The sequence below is a fragment of the Buteo buteo genome, chromosome 10 (assembly GCF_964188355.1).
Source record: "Buteo buteo chromosome 10, bButBut1.hap1.1, whole genome shotgun sequence".
Classification (NCBI taxonomy): Eukaryota; Metazoa; Chordata; class Aves; order Accipitriformes; family Accipitridae; genus Buteo; species Buteo buteo.
In genome coordinates, this window is record NC_134180.1 from 21,546,390 (window position 1) to 21,567,806 (window position 21,417).

The window sequence follows — 21,417 nt, forward strand, 5'->3', positions numbered from 1 at the left end:
GCCTCAAGTTCCATGATTTAAATAACACTTAAAGCAACTGCTTTCAAGTTTCCACCATGAAAGTTAAAACTCTGTTTTTATCTCAAGAACTGTGAAGTACAAATAGAAGAGAAGATCACTTGACAAGCCCTTAGAAAACACAAATTTACTCAAAATGTCTCTTCCTTGAGCTTTAGTCAAAGCCACCTATGTTTACTTACTATAGGCTGGAGCTGACATTTGGTACAGCACGCAGCTTTCATAACTTTTACAGGCAGCAACCTCCTATTAATCTTCAGTGTAAGGATTTAACCCTGCATTGCAAGAAATGGATTATTCCCAAATTTTGCTGTACTCTTTTCTGATTATTAAAATACCAACATCTATGTAGGGCACTTGAGTCAGTAACTGTTATTTTAAGACTTACTTTTTTAGTATCTGAGAAAAGGTATTTTTGCCCGTGTCCTTTCACAAAAATTACTCAGAAAATGATAAAAATTAAAATACCACATTCTAAAAGAAGAGCAGCAGGAAAGGCTGACTACCTTTGAGAAAAGCTTTGTGACTGAGAAACAGCAGCTCTTTGAAGCAACATCACCTTTCTTTTAACCAAGAAAGTGGAAATAAAACATTTTGCTTTCGTTTCTATAGACAAGTGTCATTTTCTGTGTGAAAAGACTGTTCCTGTGGTGCACTAATTACACATTTTGAAGAAACACCAAGAATTCTCCCATAATATCTCCTTAAATTCACAGCATTTTATGAAATGGAAAGAAAAACATCAAGCTAAAGAAACATCACTTCCTGCAATGCTAAGTTTCAAGTTTCTAAATCCAATTCAGTTTGGATGCTTAACTATTACTGTCTGCAGTCCCACACATCCACTCCTCTTTCCTCCCCTACAGAATCAGTAATGCAACTTTTGTGCCTCCCCTTCCACTTATTCAGTGCCTCCAATGTCTCAAAGAGATCCTGCAGTCCTATGGTAGCTGCAATAAAGGGAGGGAACCTGAAGCTGGTTTAAAGATTCTAGAGTTTTTAGAAATTCTTGGTTAAGAATTATAACCAAATTATAACCACAGCTTTGCTTTAGTTTCCATATGACTTGTGCTTGTGATTTCTCCTCTTCCCCAAAATGTCCATAAAGCACCAGAATATACAAAGAATCAAGCCTAACAAAATAACTGGCAAATTATCTGTTTGGGAGTTTTTCATAATTTCCTCTGAATAGTCTTCTCTACAGTGATTAACTCGAAACTTAGTGCAGAAGCCTAAAACAAAAAGACAGGGCTTTGAGAACATTGCAGCTGAAACAAAAAAAACCCAACCCCAAAACAACAACAAGAAGCACATAAAAAAAAAAAAACCTATCAAAAAACCACAAGAAAAATATCTGATTAATGATAGGAAATAAATTCATTTAAATGAGAAGGTACAAAAGATAGTTACTCCTTCCATGCCTATGACCTTCTATCTGTAAGAACAATTTATGCAAATCAATAATGATGGAGGTCACAGCTGTTAGTTCTGTAAATCACTGTCTTAGACTGTGATAATTTCATGGATGAACCTCTGTTCACACCTCCTGATATTCTGGCATCTTAGCACAGAAGCTCAGTTATTACCTACAGAAGGCATAACATGTATCTTTTGTAACTGATTTACATATCTATGATTATCAGTGACCTAATCTTCACTTCCTACTATGTAAAAAACTGCAGACAATGTAGGAAAAGAAGCTCTGATCAATATTTTAACCACGCATTTCTTAAATGGTTTGTAAGGAGAGAAGTATATACTATTTAGATGAGGAAAAAACAAAAGGACAGAGCAGTGATGGTTGACAAGATACACTAAGTGGAGAAGAAAGCCTGCTTTCAATAAGAAAGTCATTGGCAGGATAATTTTGCTAACATTTCACATTGTTCTAAAAACAAAAGATGCCAAGTTTAGATACAGAATTAATGCTTTTCAAAAGCATTCAAATAGGAAAACTTATATCTCTATGACAACACACTGATTTATGATACAAGCTCTGTTTACAAGGCAGGTATAACCACAGAGAAGTATGCGCTAGGATTTCTCCCAGAGGAAAAGAAAATAGTTGACAGAGTAAACTTCATAGCTGGTTCATTCAACTACACAAGGTAAGTGCTGCTGGTAATTTATGTCCCTTGTAAAGACAGTAGCTTATTTCTCAGTGAGCACACAGTAAGATATTTCAAATGTTAAAATGTGAAGTTTTTAATGTAAAAGTTACTCTTAAGTAACTAGCACACTGCAAATTCAAACTCCAGTTAGGGGAGCTTTTGTTTGTGCAGCTGTACCCTAAGCATCAGAAGCAGCAGAAATCACTGTTTAGCTATTTAAAGAACATTCATTTCCTCAAAGTTTCTGAACACTTCACAGTTTTGCTCGAAGATGGCATACCTAATTCTTATGCATAAGCTGTTTGAGACCGCTAAGGAGTATATTATGAATATTCATAAGTTGAAACTAATTTAGTAACAAAACCATGTAATTTGAAAAATACAAATCTTCTTTAAGACAACCACTTAACTTCATATTTTAATCAAAACCATATTACTTTTAGTTGTGCTGATTTACCATAGAAGGTTATATGTATTTTACTTATAATTTACATTAAATACATGAGTATTTAACCATTCAGAAGCGACAACCTGAGATAGAATGAAATCAGGAAAACAGATACCAAAAGCTTCATACCTTCCTAGATTTCAATTGCATCATCTACAGATACACCGCTGTATATACTTTTCAGTGGAATTCATTCCATTTCAGTACTAATGTTTCCTATCATATTAGACATTTACAAAATCCCTGCTCAAAAACTGTTTTTGTTTTAGTGTATGCTTTCTGCTATTTAGCATTGTCCTACCTAAACACCTAAAAATACCGGTTTGCAAACCAATGCATGAATAGAAAACAGATTAGTACATGTGAAAAAAAAAAAATCAAGATTCCCACTTATAGTCAAACAATGAATAAAAAAACTCACATCCTGAAGGACAACTGACTTCTGCTATTATTGTACACCCTGGAAATCAAGCTTTGAGTGTGTTCTTTTCTTCCCTCATTCCTTCATACAATTTCTACGTTTGTCTTAATTTCAGACACTGCTATGTGCTCTGATATGTTTTGTGAGTGTAAACTATGTTTACAATAATAAGAAGCTTTAGGTCTATTGCCTAAAGTCCCTTAAATCTGTACATTCTGTATACAGCTTACTTCACATCTTTCCTTCCACATGTGCTTTAATTTTCTCTTCTCTGCTTCTACATTATACAGGCAAGTTGTAATGTATTATGAAGATGCAAATTGTTTTGGACAGATTCTTACCACACTTGTCTGTCCTCCAATATATTGCATCCTCAATCCGTTTTAATGTAACAAGTTCAACAACTTTTAAAAGATCTATTACTTGCAACAGTAAATCTGAGATACTGCATCTACACAGACAAAAAAAACCCTATCTAACAGAAAAGTAAACTATGGTCAATCTATAGTTTTATTTAGTTATCCAATAGTGAGTGGTGATGTTGGTTTGGTTTTTGTTTTTTTTTAACAGCTTCTAAAACCTTCTACAGTGTCTGTTAACCTTTTTAATTAAAAAATAAAACTATCATTCTTTGTGTTAATTTGCAAAAATCGCCAATTACCAATATTCATCTGATACCAGGACCCAACTAGTATTTTTCTAGATTTTATGAAAAAAAAAAAAAAGGTATTTTAGATACCGAGTATTTTTTTTAAGTCTAAATGAGCATTAACATCCATAGTGAAGTTACTTCCACTCATTTCACAGAATGGAATCAGAAATTGCCTGAACAAACTCATCTATGTTTTAGGAAATGAACCCTCGTGTTTTAAGCAATAGAACATGTTATATTGGTAGAATTTTTTCTTGGAGGCACGTTTCATACACCCACTAGTTTACTCTCTTGAAGCATAAAAAAAGCTATTAAAAGTTTCCTATTGTGGCTTTGCAAGGTACAAATAATGGAAGGAAAAAAACTCTATTTCATTGCACATTCACTATCCCAACTGGTTTCTATATAGAGATCCACAGAGTCTGTAATATTTTGACCTTTTAAAAAATGTTAAGAGCAACGGATAGAATTGACAATTTGATGCCATCTTGTGGCTTTTGTAATTTAGTAAATTTAATTTCTATCCTGTTCCTTTATAACATTTAAATTAGTACAAGATCTTTACCCATAAATCTAAAAATTATTAGGCAACTTGCAGTATTGAACCTTTGAAAATTCTAGTAAAGCCACCCTAAAGAACTAGGGCAAAATCTAAAACTACTGCATAGTTTAAAAGAATATTATTTTTCTAGAAATTAAATCTTGTGTACATCGATGTACGACAAACAGCCAAAACAATGGGATGACTTCAAAAACAGGTATCTAACAAATGGTCCAGATGCCCTAATTTAAGCTTGATAGAAACATCTATCTATTTCATATAAACAGCTTGGATTCTGAAAACATAGGGCTTTGCTCTAAAAATTTAAAGCCCTTACAAGCCGGGGGCGGGGGGAGCAGTATATCTTCCAAAGAACCAAGCAAAACAATCCAACTGAGTTGCTCTGCCTCTGCAGTCTTCCTAATAATTCTTCGACTTCTGTTCATATCAAGAAAATTATAATAATATTTTAACTTTAACTAGTGTTTCACATCATTTTATTTACACATGAAACTGGTAGAGCTTATTTGAATACCTCTATGCACACAAATCTGCATATGCAGTCCCCCAAGACAGATATTTAAATAATAAATTGCAAGCTTTTAACTGCCTTCCTAATTTTAAACTATGCTGTAAAAAAAAAAAAAAAAAAAAAGAATTTGATAACAGGATCTTAACTATTGTGCAAATACTGCTAATACCACAGTGATTTTGACTTCCAATGCTTGTAATACTAATAAAAAGGTCATTTCTACTGTTTACAGTTTCAACTTCCATATAGTCTAGAAAAGAGATTGGGAGTTTAAGTAGAATTAAAAGTATTTTTGTAGAATGAATTTAAAAAGGGGAAAAGTTTACCATTATTTATCAAAGGCTTCTGATACCAACTGCCTAAGGAAAATAACACCATAGCTTCACTGTTTCCTACTTCAACAACTAAAAAAACTTACATGACAAGACAAAAGGGGTTAGTCAAAATTATAATTCATATTTATTTCAAAATACAAAATTGCTTATACTGAAGATCATGTCTCTTCAAGCATAGTTTGAAGAAAAATACCAATGGAAGACTGCCAATCCTCAAATTCAGTTGCAAGGAAGAAACTTCGATGCCCACCTTCTTACAAAGATAAGGCAAATTTCATTATAGTTTTCAAAATACTGTTAAAGTTAGTACTTATAACAAATTTCGCAAGTGTAAGGAAATCGGATGTAGACAGTCTCTTCTGAATGAGTACAGCATTACAATGATGGAGGAGAGGGAGAAAGGAGAATCAAGGGAGGGTAGCAGAAATAAAACTATGCTGATGTCATCAAGGGACTAACTGAAACTTAGAAATACTAATACTTGTTATTCCACAGCATTCAAATTAAACTTTTCTTTACAAATCTGGTCCTTTATTAATCCGTTACAGCATTAAAACTGACAAGATTACTCAAATTCTGGAACACTGACACTGTAAAATGTAATAAAGAACAGGACTGATGGCTTCTTCAGTAGCAGGATAGGCCTCGAGATCAGTTTCATTGCAAGACATGAAAAATGCTCACTGCAATTTCTTGTTTGTTACAACCAGATTGAAAGAAGTTCGTTTTAAACATGGAAAAATATGACTGCATTAACTGGACTGCTTATAAATAGCTTAGGCAATATTCTGGTTCTGCAAAGAAAAATGGTTCTAAGCAACACAAATTACAACTGAATCTAAATGAATATTGTAGTGACTAGTGATCAATTAGGGAGAAAACCATATGAATATGCTAAAATAATAATAAAAATGACTGGAGATGCTTTTGGAAAGAGTTAATCAAAGCATCAATTACTGAGATACCTTAAAACTTAAATTTTACCCCTAAAGCTAAGATTTCAAAACATTCCTGAACAGTCTTCACGAAGTGTGCTACAGCTCCTGCCATCTTTATCCTTGCACAAAATATCATTAAAATTAAGATCTTAGTCTTGAATTTAATCTACTCATGTAATTTCAGACTGTGGAGCTAGTATTGAGGAATGTTGCTGACAAAGCCAAATTAAACATGTAAGCACTTCCATTTTTCTGGGGAAAAGCTGTTTTCATCAGAAAACAACTACTCTTAATCCTGAGAAAACTCCAGAGGTTTTGTTTGTTTTAAAAATAAAGGCCTGTCTATAATACACCTACCTATATTTAAACAACTCATTCCCTTGAACTGAGTGAAAAGACAGAAGCAGACATCACTAAAACATTATTTTTGCTTAGAATTCTTTCCCTTTGGGTTAATTATCTGAGCAGCCTCACGCATATTAGTTAGCAATGGGTAAGATTTTTGGCACAGTTTGAGAATAAAAGGTTTGTTTTATCTTTCTCAAAAGTCAGGTGCAAAGGTTTATACACTACTGGTTTTCTGTATACCAAGATCAGAATATGCCACATTGATTCAGTAGAACTAGAATTTGCATAATTGTGAATTTACTACAATTTGCTAATGTTTTAGTCTCCAACTTTCAACTTCACACATTTGTGAATCTCTAGTTTCAATACTACCTGTAACCACAAGTATCAGTCGCTTATATGAAGTGGGTTTTCACCAGAAACATCACAAAATATGGGGCTCGAACAATTCATTTGCATAAAAGCACTGCTGACATGCAAACTCTAAACATACATAGAAAAGCACTGTTGTTTTTCTATTTGGATCCTGCTTTGGAAATGCTATTCAAGGGAACAGCCACATGTACATTAAAGAAAATCTTGCTCAGTACAGAGCAATGGGAAGATCCCACTTAACACCTGCAGTCAGTGAGCAATAAATTTGCAGAGGAAAAGGCTTAAAAGACCCCAGAAAGGTTCCTTTGCAACTTCTGGAAAGACTCATGAAATGCTTTGTGTGTGAAGAATATTTTCAAGAGCTCTGCAGGTGCCTAAATGAACGCAGATGTATCCTTAACTTCTGTGTGAATATTTTTCCAAAAATCCCAATCTGAACCAAGACCCAAGCAACTAATTAACTTTGTGATGCTGTTCAGCACCTCAGTGCAACAGAAACTGATGAGGCTCTTTGCAGACTCCCCTCGGTTATACTGAATCGTGTCGCTAGAACAGGAGATGCTGCAATATTAGAATTCTAATACATAGGAAGCTATTAAATATCTTGGGTTTTTTTCATGATTGCTTGTTCAACAAATTATCCAGCACTTTTCCCCCAGTTGTACTTCATCCTGATGTGATCTCCTCTCCTTTCTATTCACTGAAAAGAAGTTTTAATATTATTCTTCCATACCTGTCCTGGGTTTGACTGGGATAGAGTTAGTTTTCTTTCTAGTAGCTGGCATAGTGCTGTGTTTTGGATTTCGTACGAGAATAATGTTAATAACACACCGATGTTTTAGTTGTTGCTGAGCAAGTACTTACATTAAGTCAAGGACTTTTCAGCCTCTCATACTGCCCTGCCAGTGAGGAGGCTGGGGTTGCACAACAAGCTGGGAGGGGACATAGCCAGGACAGCTGAACCCAACTGGCCAAAGGGATATTCCAAACCATATGACATCATGCTTAACAATAAAACTGGCATGAGTTGGCCAGGGGGTGGCAACCCACTGCTCAGGGACTGGCTGGGCTGCCGTCAGTAGGCAGTGAGCAATTGCATTGTGCATCACTTGTCTTGTATATTCTTTTATCATTATTATTATTTTTCCTTCCTTTTCTGTCCTATTAAACTGTCTTTAACTCAACCCACAAATTTTACCTTTTTTCCATTCTCTCCCCAATCCCACTGCAGGGGGAGTGAGCAAATGGCTGTGTGGTGTTTAGCTGCCTGCTGGGTTAAACCCCAACAGTACCTTCCCAGCTTTTGGAATCCTATCACTATGGTTATATATTCCATTATGTTACAAGAAAACATAATTATCATGGGTGGTCATGGCCAGAGAGATGAAAGCAATTTTCCAAGTAATCACCTTGGAAGACTTAAAACATCAGGAGAAAATCCTGCAACTGTCTTCCTTGAGGAGCCAATGCACAAAACTGAACAGTGGAGTGATGAACTCTTAGTTGTTTGTGTTGCCTAGAAAAGCAACCACTGAGTTCAAAACCAGCATATGAGCTTTTTCAGGATCAAAAGCTTTAGCTACAGCTATCATAAATTGTAATAAAGAAGCCAAGAGATAAGAGGGCTTGAGCGATGACAGTAATGATTGTAAGAATACACTGGACTATAACCACTTTGACATGGAAAGGTCTATTTTGAACTGTCACAGGCCAGGGAAAAGTGTACAAAAATGTTCTATTGCAGATTGTCTTACACTCAAGCCTTTCTCCTTTACGAATAACAGATAATCTACTATGCAACTTCAGCTGCAAAAGAGTAGGTGGTTTTTTTTAAACTGCAAAAGGTGATGATATAACCGGACCAAGCTGCTAGTAATACTAAAGTGCAGATCTGTGCAGACAGTTGAGTAATATCAGTAATGAAATTTATGTTATCTCAAATTTTCTTCTTAACTTTTTGTATCTCTTTACTTTGTGAGTTGTATCCTAAGACACCCCAAGACAGTCTTGCTGGACCCACTTGCTTCACTGGCTACAGCAAAGTCAAGTGATAGCAACTCTACATCTAGGAAATAAAGTACTATAAGGCGGGGGAAAAAAAAAAAGTTTATTTATACCAGTTATCTGTGCCATTTGCAAACGCAGTAGTAATCCTCCAGCGTAACATCTGTTAAAGCCCTCATATCAACAAACTGTCCATTGAGACAGAGCAGACTATCTTGGGTGCTGGTGATAAAAATAATTGACAAAATATTGAGACACAAGAGATCTGTACAACATCAGACAAGCAAGTCAGACACAGAACAGTAATTTACTGCAAAAACTTCTGAGTTTAGTCCAGCATGGAAGTCTTATGATTTCTGGACTTGCATATGCTGCAGTTATCCACACAATGTAATTCCCCCGAACTGGGAGGAGTAGACATTTTAATCTGTTTACAAGATAACTAGAATACTGTCTTCTAAACATTTGTCCTTACCCAGCTGCATAAATTCAGAGGTTTGTTTCGATTGTCATATTAAAAAAAAAAAAAACACAACACATTTTATCAAAGACTGGAAATTAACCAAAGTAACACCATATTCACAAAAAAATCCAAATTTTGTCCTGCTCTTACTCTACAGATCTTATTGCTTTAACTCATTTTAAAAAACAGACTGAAGAGAAGAAAATGCATTGTGTACCATAAGGATGGGAAATGAGTCAGATCAGGATGCAAACAAAGGTTTTTGGTGGATGGTGATGGGAGGAGGATGGGTGAACAGACTTTTTTGTTTGCTTTTTAACACTGTGGCTAAGCACCCTTGATCATAATGGCAGCAAAAGGTATCATTTATGCATGGCAAGAATGCAAATTCAGTCATCTCCCCCTTTGTCAAATGCCTTACATTTACAGTATGCATGGTCAGAAACCCCCCTGTGAAACGTTTGCCAAGCACTATACATAAACACAGCATTAATTCAAGATTAAAATGCATGGGAACAGCAACAAAAACTTCAGACAAAGCTTTCTGCAATAAAAGCACCTCTAGCCAGGGGGATGGGACACGACATACTCGCTCTACTGCTAGCCCAGATTCTGTTTGCCACCTCCTTTCGTCATATGCAACAACACAATGGTCTGTGTCAACAGATTGATAATATGTTCAGGGGAACTCATCTACACTCAGTTTTGAAATCACAAGAAGTTGGGAAATCTGACAAATAACAATCTGTCCCCAAACACAAAGTTATCGGTCATGTTGTGACTAAACTTTTATTTCACTAAAAATACTAAATCCGAGAGAAACCAACTATTTTGAACAGACACAAAATACCTTACATTTTCAACGTACAGGCTTGCTATATGGTGCCATATGAAAAAGCGCTATTTTGAAAACTATTATGACTGGAGCCAACATTTCATTGCAATGTTTCTTTCTGCCTGGTGATTTGATACACTTGTATCAAGTAAAACAAAAGATTTCAGTAGCTTTAACTTCAAAGAAAACACATCTATTACTGGATCAAAATGTTTACATTCAGATTTCAACAAAATAAACAGCTCCTTGGAAACATCTTCCCACATTTTAAGTCAGGGCATAGAGGCAATTTGGGATTCAAAAGAATATACATACAAACTTCAAGAACCAAGCCTATGAAGTTCATAAGCAGTGTATGAATAGTAACTCAATCTTAGTATTAAACTTGAGGAGCTGCATAGCTTCTAGCTTCCCATGCTTTATATACGTAATACAGTAAAACATCATGGAAAAAAACTTGTGCTCTTCAGTACCCTCAAGTGACTGCTCCCACCACTACAAAAATTCATCACAACATACCTTTCTCAGTACAATAGTCTGAAGGCCGAGCATTTCCAAAATTTACAATAATAGCATCCCACTTATACCAGTCACAGTAGCTCTGACAAACTGTCCTCTTGTCTACCTAGATCTTTTCCTTGGACTGCATTATAGAAAAGTTTCACACAGACCCCATCATAATTAAACACCTAGAATAAAAATGCAATGGTTTTGGTACTGTTATATGCCATTTATGGTCCTGTTCTCCAATTTTCTCTCCTTCCAGCTTTCCCAGTGAGATCAATTGCACTACACACTTTTCACTGTAGAACTCTCATTCCAGAACTCTGTTTTAATTAAAATACAATTTTGTTAACAATTATGAAGGAGCACTCAAATTAGACCAAAGCACTCCTCCCCCCGCCTTCTCCAAGAAATTTCTACTCAGTGCAACTAGGTAACTCCGAAAGGCCTGAAGTTTCCCTCCCTAAGTACAGATGTAAACAGATTAAAAAGTTAAAATGTTTTGCAGGGATCACTACTACGCAGCACTAAATCACACTACTGTACGTGTGTCATGGTTTAACCCCAGCCAGCAACTAAGCACCACGCAGCCGCTCACTCACTCCCTCCCCCACCCAGTGGGATGGGGGAGAAAATCGGGAAAAGAAGTAAAACTCATGGATTGAAATAAGAACGGTTTAATAGAACAGAAAAGAAGAAACTACTGATGATAATAATAACACTAATAAAATGGCAACAGCAATGATAAAATGATTGGAATGTACAAATGATGCGCAGTGCAATTGCTCACTACCCGCCAATTGACACCCAGCTAGTCCCCAAGCGGCAATACCCTGCCCCCACTGCCCCTAGTTCCTATACTAGATGTGATGTCACATGGTATGGAATACACCGTTGGCCACTTTGGGTCAGCTGCCCTGGCTGTGTCCTGTGCCAACTTCTTGTGCCCCTCCAGCTTTCTTGCTGGCTGGCGATGAGAAGCTGAAAAAGCCTTGACTTAGTCTAAACACTACTTGGCAACAACTGAAAACATCAGTGTTATCAACATTCTTTGCATACTGAACTCAAAACATAGCACTGTACCAGCAAGGAAGACAATTAACTCTATCCCAGCTAAAACCAGGACAATGTGTCAGCAGAAACAGCCAGGAAGCCACCTGAACCCAAAATACGGTACTTCCTAGATTAAGCCTTTATACTTATCCAACAGATTCCAAGATTAAAAAAAAAACCCTAATAATCCTCCAAACACCCAACACCGGCTTTGGACCCAAAGAGCAAATAGACAATGTACTGTTAAACTTCCAGTTGTCTTCATATAATCGTGTTATAAAAGCCTGGCTCTTTGACAAAAGTTATACAGCTTTTTGATAGGGCTGTTTTACCTCAAAAAGAAATCACGTATATGAATCAAGCAACAGAATCACAATGTTAATCATCACATAACAAAGTCACCTGGGACAAAAAGTATTTTAGTCACAGATCATAGATTCATATGTTGAAGACAAACAATAGAAGAATATATACCGTATTTTCATCATAGCAACAATGCCTTCTCCTTGTGTGCTTGACAAATATTTAGGTTGAAAGAATTGCCTTCAGAATTTTTTGCACTAGCATACATGCAACAGAATTTGTGCATTATTGCTATAATATTATATACCAAATAGATTGTGCAAACTGCTATTGGTATTTGTATCCTGAATAAACATTCATACCACCCCACTGTAGAATATAAAAGCCAATGATGTTATATGCCTACATCAAAAACTAACTGTAATGGCAATAAATCATGCATTAAGTTAAAATGCAGGAAAGATTCTGGCTGTATCACACAAAAGGAATTTTTCCATTTGGCCTTCTGCCTCTACTTTCAGCTTCCTTTGGCATTATATCTAAATTCCCCATTATTCTTCTCTCTTTAGTAGAGAAGATTAAATTAAGCTCTTCTCGAAGCACTGAGACGACAGCATTCAACTTTTATTTTTTCATTTTTATTCACAATCCATACACTGGATAGACTATCTCCAAGCTTCTATCTAAGCATTATGAGATCTGGTTTATAATATGACTGTTCTTTGAAATGGCTAGGGCACAGCTATATTTTTGCTAGTGCAGAAATGCAGTCCTCTTAAATGAAGGTCAACTGACAAGGTCTCATTCATACAGTCTGGTGCCATCCTATTCAAAGATGAAAACAGGATAAGGGCCGTATGAAAAAATCTACAAATTTTAGGATCTTCCTATTATGCTATGAGTTTTTATAGAGTCTTCACCCATCACTGCAGAAAAATAGTCCCCTGACTAAGCAGACTCAAAACTGTGTTTTAAAACAGATTTAAAAATTTTTCCAATGGCTGCCTCACTCACTCTCTCTGTATATACACCACCACCACGTGTATGTGCACACACATACGTACACACACAAATTCATCTTTAAGAACTTCCCACTGCGAATAAACATCTAAGATGACTATGCCAGTCAGCACAGACACAGGTGAGGTTCACTGCACCTATTATTTCTGCTACTCACATGTTAGCAAATATCAGTCATCCATAATGATCCTGTGGATTTCACAGTTTATCTGAAAGAAATCTGCCTTAAGCAGCAAGACCTCTTCAGCTCTCCTTCAGCCCTCACATCTGTCCTGTTACTTCAAATAGCTGTTTCGCCTTTGAAAAGTCTACTGTCAGTGATAAAAAATACACAAGATTTTTTTCTTCTACAGCAATCTGTTGCAAAGATCCCCTCACTGGAAAACTGCACACTTAAGTGGCAGAAAATAAAACTGAGTAAGCCACTAAGAGCAGACAATGTTTTGGAATAGAGAGTCAGGCTTTCAATGCCAAGATCTCAGTGGGAAAAAAACCCCAAAGTATAACAAGATTCCACTGTTACAACACCCTGGAACTTTCTGTACATGCTTAGGAGGGCTTCACCAGTCACAGTTTCAATTTCATAGAGACTCGTCCAGTAACTTCCTTGTCTTAATCTGGTGGTGCTCTACTTTTACAAGAAAAACACCAAAACAAAATAGCAGTGTCACCTTTTGAGAAAGGGCAGCATAGTAATTTTATGTATAGCTCAAAAGGCTGGTAATAAGTACAGAAACCTCACACTTTTCTATTTATTCTTCTAAAAAGACATTTTGGAAATGTAAGAAAAAGCAACTATTCAAGAGCTAATGCCAGACTACATATTTCTTCCTTATTTCTTAGCTTCTATATTGTCATATTCTTGGTAAAGGAATGTACGTCTGTTTTGAAGGAAGAGCAAAACCCCTTATCTTCTCAAACAGACCTTTTTTTAAACACTGACTAGTGCCTAGTTTGAAGAAACACGTCTGAAAATTAGATAAAAATAATGACAAGGCAGTACCAGCATAAGAGCTGTTCTAAAAAACCCGCAACTTACTACTGCCATCAGATCTCAATCAACTGGTATCAGATATTCCAGGTAACACATTTTCCATTTGAGATGACTGAGGTGCCTTAGATTTAGCGATTTCATTAGGTCAGGGCAGCTTTGTAGAAACACAGCTAGCTTACTTCCCAGGCCAGCAGGGCTTCAGAAACAGCAGTACCACACAGCATGGAGCTACTATTTATAAATCTTGCAAGCATTTCATGTATGCCACAGCATTGTTTCAAGAACAAGCAAGCAATTCTACACAGAGTCATCAGAGCTTATTAGCTCCAGCCACACGGGACCTGAACCAACTCCACCAGACCATTCAGAGTAGGCTGATGCATCTACTCCCTAACGGTCGACTTTCCACAAGGCTTATTAGATGGTGTGCATTATCTTGTGAATACACAGATCCAATTTTAATCTGGCATTGGTCCCAACCAACCTGCTAGTGAGAGAAGTACAGAGAATCAAGAGACCTGCTCTAACTTTCCCAGCTACATCCAGTGTTTCCCACATTACTGACCTACCTCCTTGCCCCAGCGCACCTCGGATATGTAAGAGTTAATTACATGTAACAAAAAGCCCCTCTTCTTGTCATGAGGCAAACCTGGCATAAAAGTACAGATACCGGTGCACAGTTCCAGACAGCACTATGTAGGGGCAACTGTAAAAAAAAAAAAAACAACCCAACAAAACAACCCCCAAAACAACCCCACACCAAAAAACACTACAAAAAGAAAAGAAAATGGCAAAAAATCAAAGATATTTTCATAGCAAAATAAATCTCCATATGAGGTGACCTACAGTCTGAAAAAAAAAAAAAAAAAAGGGTGGGAGGATTCCCTTTTTGTATTGTATCCACAACTGATTAAATTAAGAAGGAAATTTTATTCTGTTTTATTGTTTTGCTTGCTTACCTAGAAATGCAATAGAAATAGAAAACAACTGTTGACTTTTTTGCACTATTATGCTTCTTAGTAATATTAACAGAATTAGAGCGTTTTTTATATTTGGCAAAATAAGGAACTCCAAGTAAAACAGTAAGATGGAGAACCAAGGTTGGGGGTGAGGAGGTCATGGTAAGAGGGGGGAGTAGTCAGGTTTAGTCTCCCAAAAGTTCTTTATTTTCTTCTGCAATATAAGCCATAATACTCGCACGTGAGTAAAGCACAAATGTGCATTAACCAAAAATTACAGAAAAAGTATTTGTAGAATTCTGAATGCTTAGTTACACAAATCCTTGGTAGGAGAAGACTTAAAAGAATCTGTAATGTGCAATCCATCATCCAAGGTCATGAGATTTTTGTAGTTTTTAAAAGGATGACAGGGTTTTGTGTGTTTTTAAAGAGGTTTGGGTTTTGGTGGTTGGGGTTTTTTTTGGTGGTGGTGGTGGTTTGGTGTGGTTTTTTGTTTGTTTTTTTGTTTGTTTGTTTGTTTTTTAAGATAACAGATGCTCCCTGTAAATTTACTTTACTTCAGTAAAAGGGATCAGTGGTAGAAAGCTTTGCAGATGCTCATCAAGCATTACAACAATATATATCTCTATATTACAGAAAAAAACCCCTTTAATTTTAATGCTGAATTCGTAGAATTTGGCCTATTACATTAAATATATCCAGTATTTTTTTCTGTTAAAACACATACCTTCTAATGATTCTTAATATTATGGCTTGAGATGGACAAGATGCAAGAGCACTGTCTCTGATGTCTTCTTCTGTTGGAAGTCACTAAACTACAGAAAATAAAAAACTTGGAATTTAAGTTTGAAATATAGTCTAAGATAGCAGAAAATAATAAAAATTCTCTAGTTCTGAACCAATATTCTCTGTCACTTAACATAATTCAAACTGAGCTCTAAGGATTTCCTCTAAATCATGTACTTGAGGACCAGGAGTCCTGGTGACTCTGACTCTACATTAGGAATTTATGTGGAGAGGGAAAAAAAAAAATCCACAGGCTCATGAAATTAATCTAGAATCTTACACAGATTACAGAAGGAATTATGAACACCATTACTTGGACAAAAAGCACGACTTCTACAGCGTTGTTTCCTTTTCCTTGGACTTTGCTAAAGGAATGCTATCATTTAAGTTTAACATGAATTTAAAAAGTGGAAAGACAAAGTCTCTGCAGGACAGACTGATAACTAGGGGAATGCAAAGCCATTTTATATAGTAACTTGATTTGTTTGTTCATCAGAAGCATATACAAATGAACATTTACTTCCAAAAGATTTTTGCCACAAAACAGAATTAACTTGGAAATAACCAGAAATCAGTTCAATGATATTAAGCACACTACCTGATAAAACTCAGCACATACTATAATCAGCTTTTCATTAATATACACTGACTGGAAACTACTTCAAGTTGACAGAAACATTTATATGGAACAACATTAGGAAAAAAACAGATACAAGAAACTGGCTGGCGAAGCTGAAGTAGTTCTATCAAACTACGTGGTATGCAGGGTGTTCAGAGTAATTTTAGTTCCCCCAACACATCAAATAACAGGCAGCAGGGAACTGCTCTTTGAAGTGGACTTATGTTCCATTTTATGGTCCAGGTCTTCTGTTGGCTATGAACAAATAGTGTTCAAATTTATTACAAGGAGAACCTCTTGGATCACTGGAGAAAGGATTTTTCCACAGATTTGGTTGGTTTTGCTACTTTAAGCATCTGGGCTTGAAGAAAAGACTTCAGGCATTTAAGACACATGCTAAAACCTTTGTTATGTCTGTTGTAAACCCTGCATGTCCCACAGAATTAGCTGCAAATGAGGATACCTAAGAAATGGAACTATAGGAATTAATGTACTAAAGCTACCGAGGAAACGTGACAGATAGAAAGAGTCCATACAGGTCTCAACCCCAAGACACATGAGATTCTGACAGCTCTGAAAGTCCAGCTCTTCAATTTCACATTATTTGACATAAACTAAACATCTGCATCACCAAGTTAAACTTCAAATCCAGGAATTTGAGGATGACAAAATGCCTCCCTATTCACATACAAACTATATATACAGGGAAAAAAACCGTAGCGAGCAGATGAACAGTTGGAGCTGCTAATCTCCTCATCAGTCTCACAAAAAAACCCTATATAGCTCATCCAGCAGTCCAAGGAAGAGTACTGGGCAGGAGGTCTGCATCCTGATGATGAACCTGATGGGCCAAGACTCTTCAAATCCTTGAGAGAGAAGTGCCAGATGCCTCAAGAGCCTGAAGATAGCCTAATGGAAAAGGGTCTTGCTGTACCTGTTGCAGGAAGGAACCAGGCAGAAAGAAGGGGCTGGACAGGTGGTAACAGCTGGAACAATGCATTTTTCTCCTTAGGCATAAGAACTGGTAGTATATTAACTCCCATAGGATACTATCATCCTGCTTGAAGAGATTTGATACATAGTATCAGTTCTTCCCAAAGCCTCACTTTCTGTAAGAATTTAAGTTTCCATTTCAAATTCTCATGCTGGGGGTCTGAGGGTGGGTGTTAGGGGTAAGTCATAAGGTAAGGGGAAAAGCAGAAGTCTATTTTCCACAGTTCTTTAAACTGCCTGCAAATGTTTGGTACTTCTGCTGGTTGGCCTTCCCTCCCCTTCTGTGCTGAAGCAAAGCTTCATAAAGTCCCTGCTCTTCTCAGAATGCAAAAGGAACACTTGTGACAGGCTGAAAACATTACTGCTGGCACTGGCTTGTCAGTTCATCAGGGGAGAACTGCACAACCAAAAATACTGCACAATACAAATGAAATTATGTTGTCCATACGCTGGAAAAAAAAATCTGCATTTACCACTTGAGATCAGCAATAATTAGATGCAAAGCCTGGGGGAAGACATGAAAAATCGGAACACAGAAAAGAAAAAAGCTGTAATAAAGCAAACAACACATTATTGAGGAAAGAAACGTGTCTGGACAGTAGTCCAATACACAAAATTTGCATAGCACACAAAACCAGAACAGAAATAAAGTAGACCAAAACCATTTTGTGCTTTGACTTTTCAAATTAATTTTGAAGCACTCCAAACCTCTGTTCCTCAAAAGGAAGCTGTGATCAGAGAACGGATTGAATTCCAGTTGGATACCTAGAATGTCAGTTTACTTAATAAAAAAATATAAGCTTTAGAATTATGAAACCTCCCCTTGAAATGTTTCCTAAGGCAGACAGAATAAGAAGCACCCTCCTGACTTGAAAAGATCACTTGGTCTTTTCTCTCTCTCTCTCTCACAGCTTTGCAAAGTTACAGGATGTGCTTATATTCCTTATTGAATGATAGAACAATTATCAACTACTCATTAGCAAACAAAAACATGCATGTTTCAGAATAACTGGAAACCTTTTCTAGTTCTATTAGCAATTTGGATTGATCTATATTGCTGCATTTCTGCTTTAAGACATTCAAAGATTAATGAAATCGCTAAGTTTATGGCTTGGGTGCAATTAGAATAGACTGCAAAATCTTGACCATTTAGAAAAAATTTAGCAAGTGTAAGCTGGATTTCTCAACTAGCTAAACAATGGTGGAAATCTGCTAAGGAAAATAAGCGGGCAATACTGACACTCGTGGTCATTTCTAGACTGCTCTTTTTCACTCAAACATGCTTGTGATAGTTAAGAAACATGTTGGGATCACAAGGTAGCCAAGCAAATTACAAATATTGTACAACCCTGTCCTCTCCACTCTAAGTGACTTACAGAAGAAGTATTTTTTTTGAAGCAAAGAACAGAATGGCCACTGGCCATATACATAATAATTCTTAACACAGAAAATTAAAACTAAGCATTTATGACATGCTGTATTAACATATTTCCAGAAAAAAGTTTAAAAGCAAAAATAACCAACCTTGAAAATGTTGCCATTAATAATTTTGAACTGTCACTTGAAAGGTTTACAACACACTACAGCTGAAATAATAGTACAATTTTACTACAATAAAATGGAATAATCTTTGCAAAGTATTCATGGAGTATCCAGATAACACGGTCCGTATGGGAACATTCAGTTGAGAGGTCTGATATGATGTACGTATTTAGTTTAACTTTCATGGAACTCATGGCCAGCAGGCAGAAATCGACCAAGCAGTACACCCCTGACTATCGCAACCACTCTAAACTGATTTGAGAAACTTCTGTTAATGGTGTCAAGAGAACTTTATTTAACAGCTCAAACTTAGGGTCTGTTTTTTTAAAACCAGTTAGACAAGATTCTACTGATACTCTCTGAAAATGACATGTAAGAAGTTTAAGGTTTTTTGAAGAAAATATTCCAAACTTACACACCTTTGTTATGCATAAGTACATTTTGCATAGTTCACAGTTGTCACATGCACAGGTTATTCTAAGTAGACATCTTTTCCAACTCCTTGCATCTGCTTCTAGCTTTGCAGAACTCACTAAACAGTCAAGCTTCCACTCGGCCACAGTAACTCTGTAGTGTTCCTTACTCACAAACTGTACATCTTTACATCAGAGTAACTCCTTCTTAGTCTTAATAGATGGCAGCATTTCAAACACTAACATTGCAGCTTCTAATTTAAGATGTAACCATAGTAACATTACAGAACATATTACTCCTTGGATCAAGAACAAGCAGTCCACTGACCCCTTTACAGTGAGATTTAGCTGAAATAAAGCTCATTCCAACCTCAAGCCCAGCAAGATTACTCAAAACTTCAGGTCATATTTCCAGTACAAAGCAAGCTCTGCCCTCCTGAAATACCCAGAAACATACAGTATCACATAAAAGTAGTAAAGAAGAAAGTGCTATAAAAGAAAAGGAATTTCTTCCTGAAACTTTCATTCTCTAAAGCTAGATTAGTCACACCGAGATAGAAGGTAGCAGAAAAATCACTTTTCCTTACTTTTCTGTAAGATGAGCAAAGACCTGCTCATCCTTTAAAAGTAAAGAATGAATGAACAAAAGAAATTGTTCATTAAGCTTTAAGAATTCAATATTCAATTTGTTCACATGGCAAGATGACAAATATTACACATAACACCAAGCAACAGCTCTGCCTGAACTTTAAAACTATGCACAAGTGATACGGTCATCTAATTAAAAGGCAAAGCTGATATCTGTTCCCTTCTAAATTTACTTTAAAACAGATTATACGTAGAAAAAATGGCCCTTAGGACTTTTTGCCTTTAATATTTACTAATGAGTATTTACAGAAAAATAAAGACAGCTCTGCCCACTCCAATATGTAAACATACCGTATAGAACTCACAAATGTTCGGAGATACACTTCAGGTATAGCAAAGCAGTAGTAAATAAAGTGGAACACTATGGATTTTAACCATTCTGTTGGGATTTAGACTTGTTTCCTGAATACAATTTTTTGTGTCTTATCTGAAAATTCAAAACTCAGAGGCAGATTTACATGCTGGTTTCAAAAAAAAAAAACATTACTTGCTTCTATGTAAATCAACACAGGTAGGGTAAGTTAACTACATGAATATCTTACTTGATTTCCTACTTGTAGCCCAGAATACAGAAAACCGATAATACTCCTAGCCAAACTGTCACATGTTTGTAAACATAGAGCAACAGATTATATAAAGTTCTGTATATTATACAGGGTAAGGATAAGAAAGCTTTGTGTGTTTAAGTGGAAAATTCAGTAGACTGAGCACACATGCAACCTTCAAAGCATTGATTCTCAGTTATTCATAGAAGTCCCAGAACAGTAAGTGATGCTGGACATAGTTCTCTCCTCTCACTCCACCGCCCCACTGATATCCCCTCCATTTTTCAAATACAAAGTTTTTAGTGTGGAGGATACACAAGTCTTTACTGATATGCATGCTATGTTTATAATTAATATTTTGGGAAGATGCTCATGCTCCTAAAATATCCTCAAATAGGATCACAGGATTTGTGGAAATTGTCATTAGGATAGGAAATGCATACATTAAAAACAAGACTAGATTAATAGAGAAAATCAGTGTACATAGGTGATTTAGTGAGAATATAAATCTGATTATGTTTCCAGTAAATTATCAGAATATGCATCTAGAATAGTAAAACACACTGACTGCCTGGGGAAGCCTCATTTGCAAGTAAAGGATGTATCTACCCCCAACCCTACTAACCAGAGATACCATATGATAGAACAATTATATTTTCTTTATCCTTTGGCAAAAACAAACAAACAAACCACCACACACCAAAACCAACCAAACAAAAAAACCCCAAAACCACAGACTACCCCCTCCCCCCCAAAAAACACCAAACAAAAAACAGTCTAAAGAGCTAGTCATTAACTTCTCAAAATAGCGTGGACAAACACAGTGACTAATAAATACTTGGGTAAGTCTGCTGGTAGCTTTCTATTTTCTGAGCTATCTATTGTGATATTTTATTTATAACATATAGTAAATATAATAAAATTCTTCAACATAGAAGGGTGAGTCATTGAAAGGACAGAAATGAAAGGAACACAAGTTTCATTAGGACCAGAGAGACAAATTCTATAATATAGGTA

At 36.2% G+C, this 21,417-nt stretch overlaps 1 protein-coding gene across 1 annotated transcript in view; it reads right to left on the reverse strand.

Moving 5' to 3' along the window:
* Positions 1 to 21,417, reverse strand: part of CDC73 (cell division cycle 73) — a 130,241-nt gene that overhangs the window by 20,524 nt on the left and 88,300 nt on the right. The window lies entirely within an intron of this gene.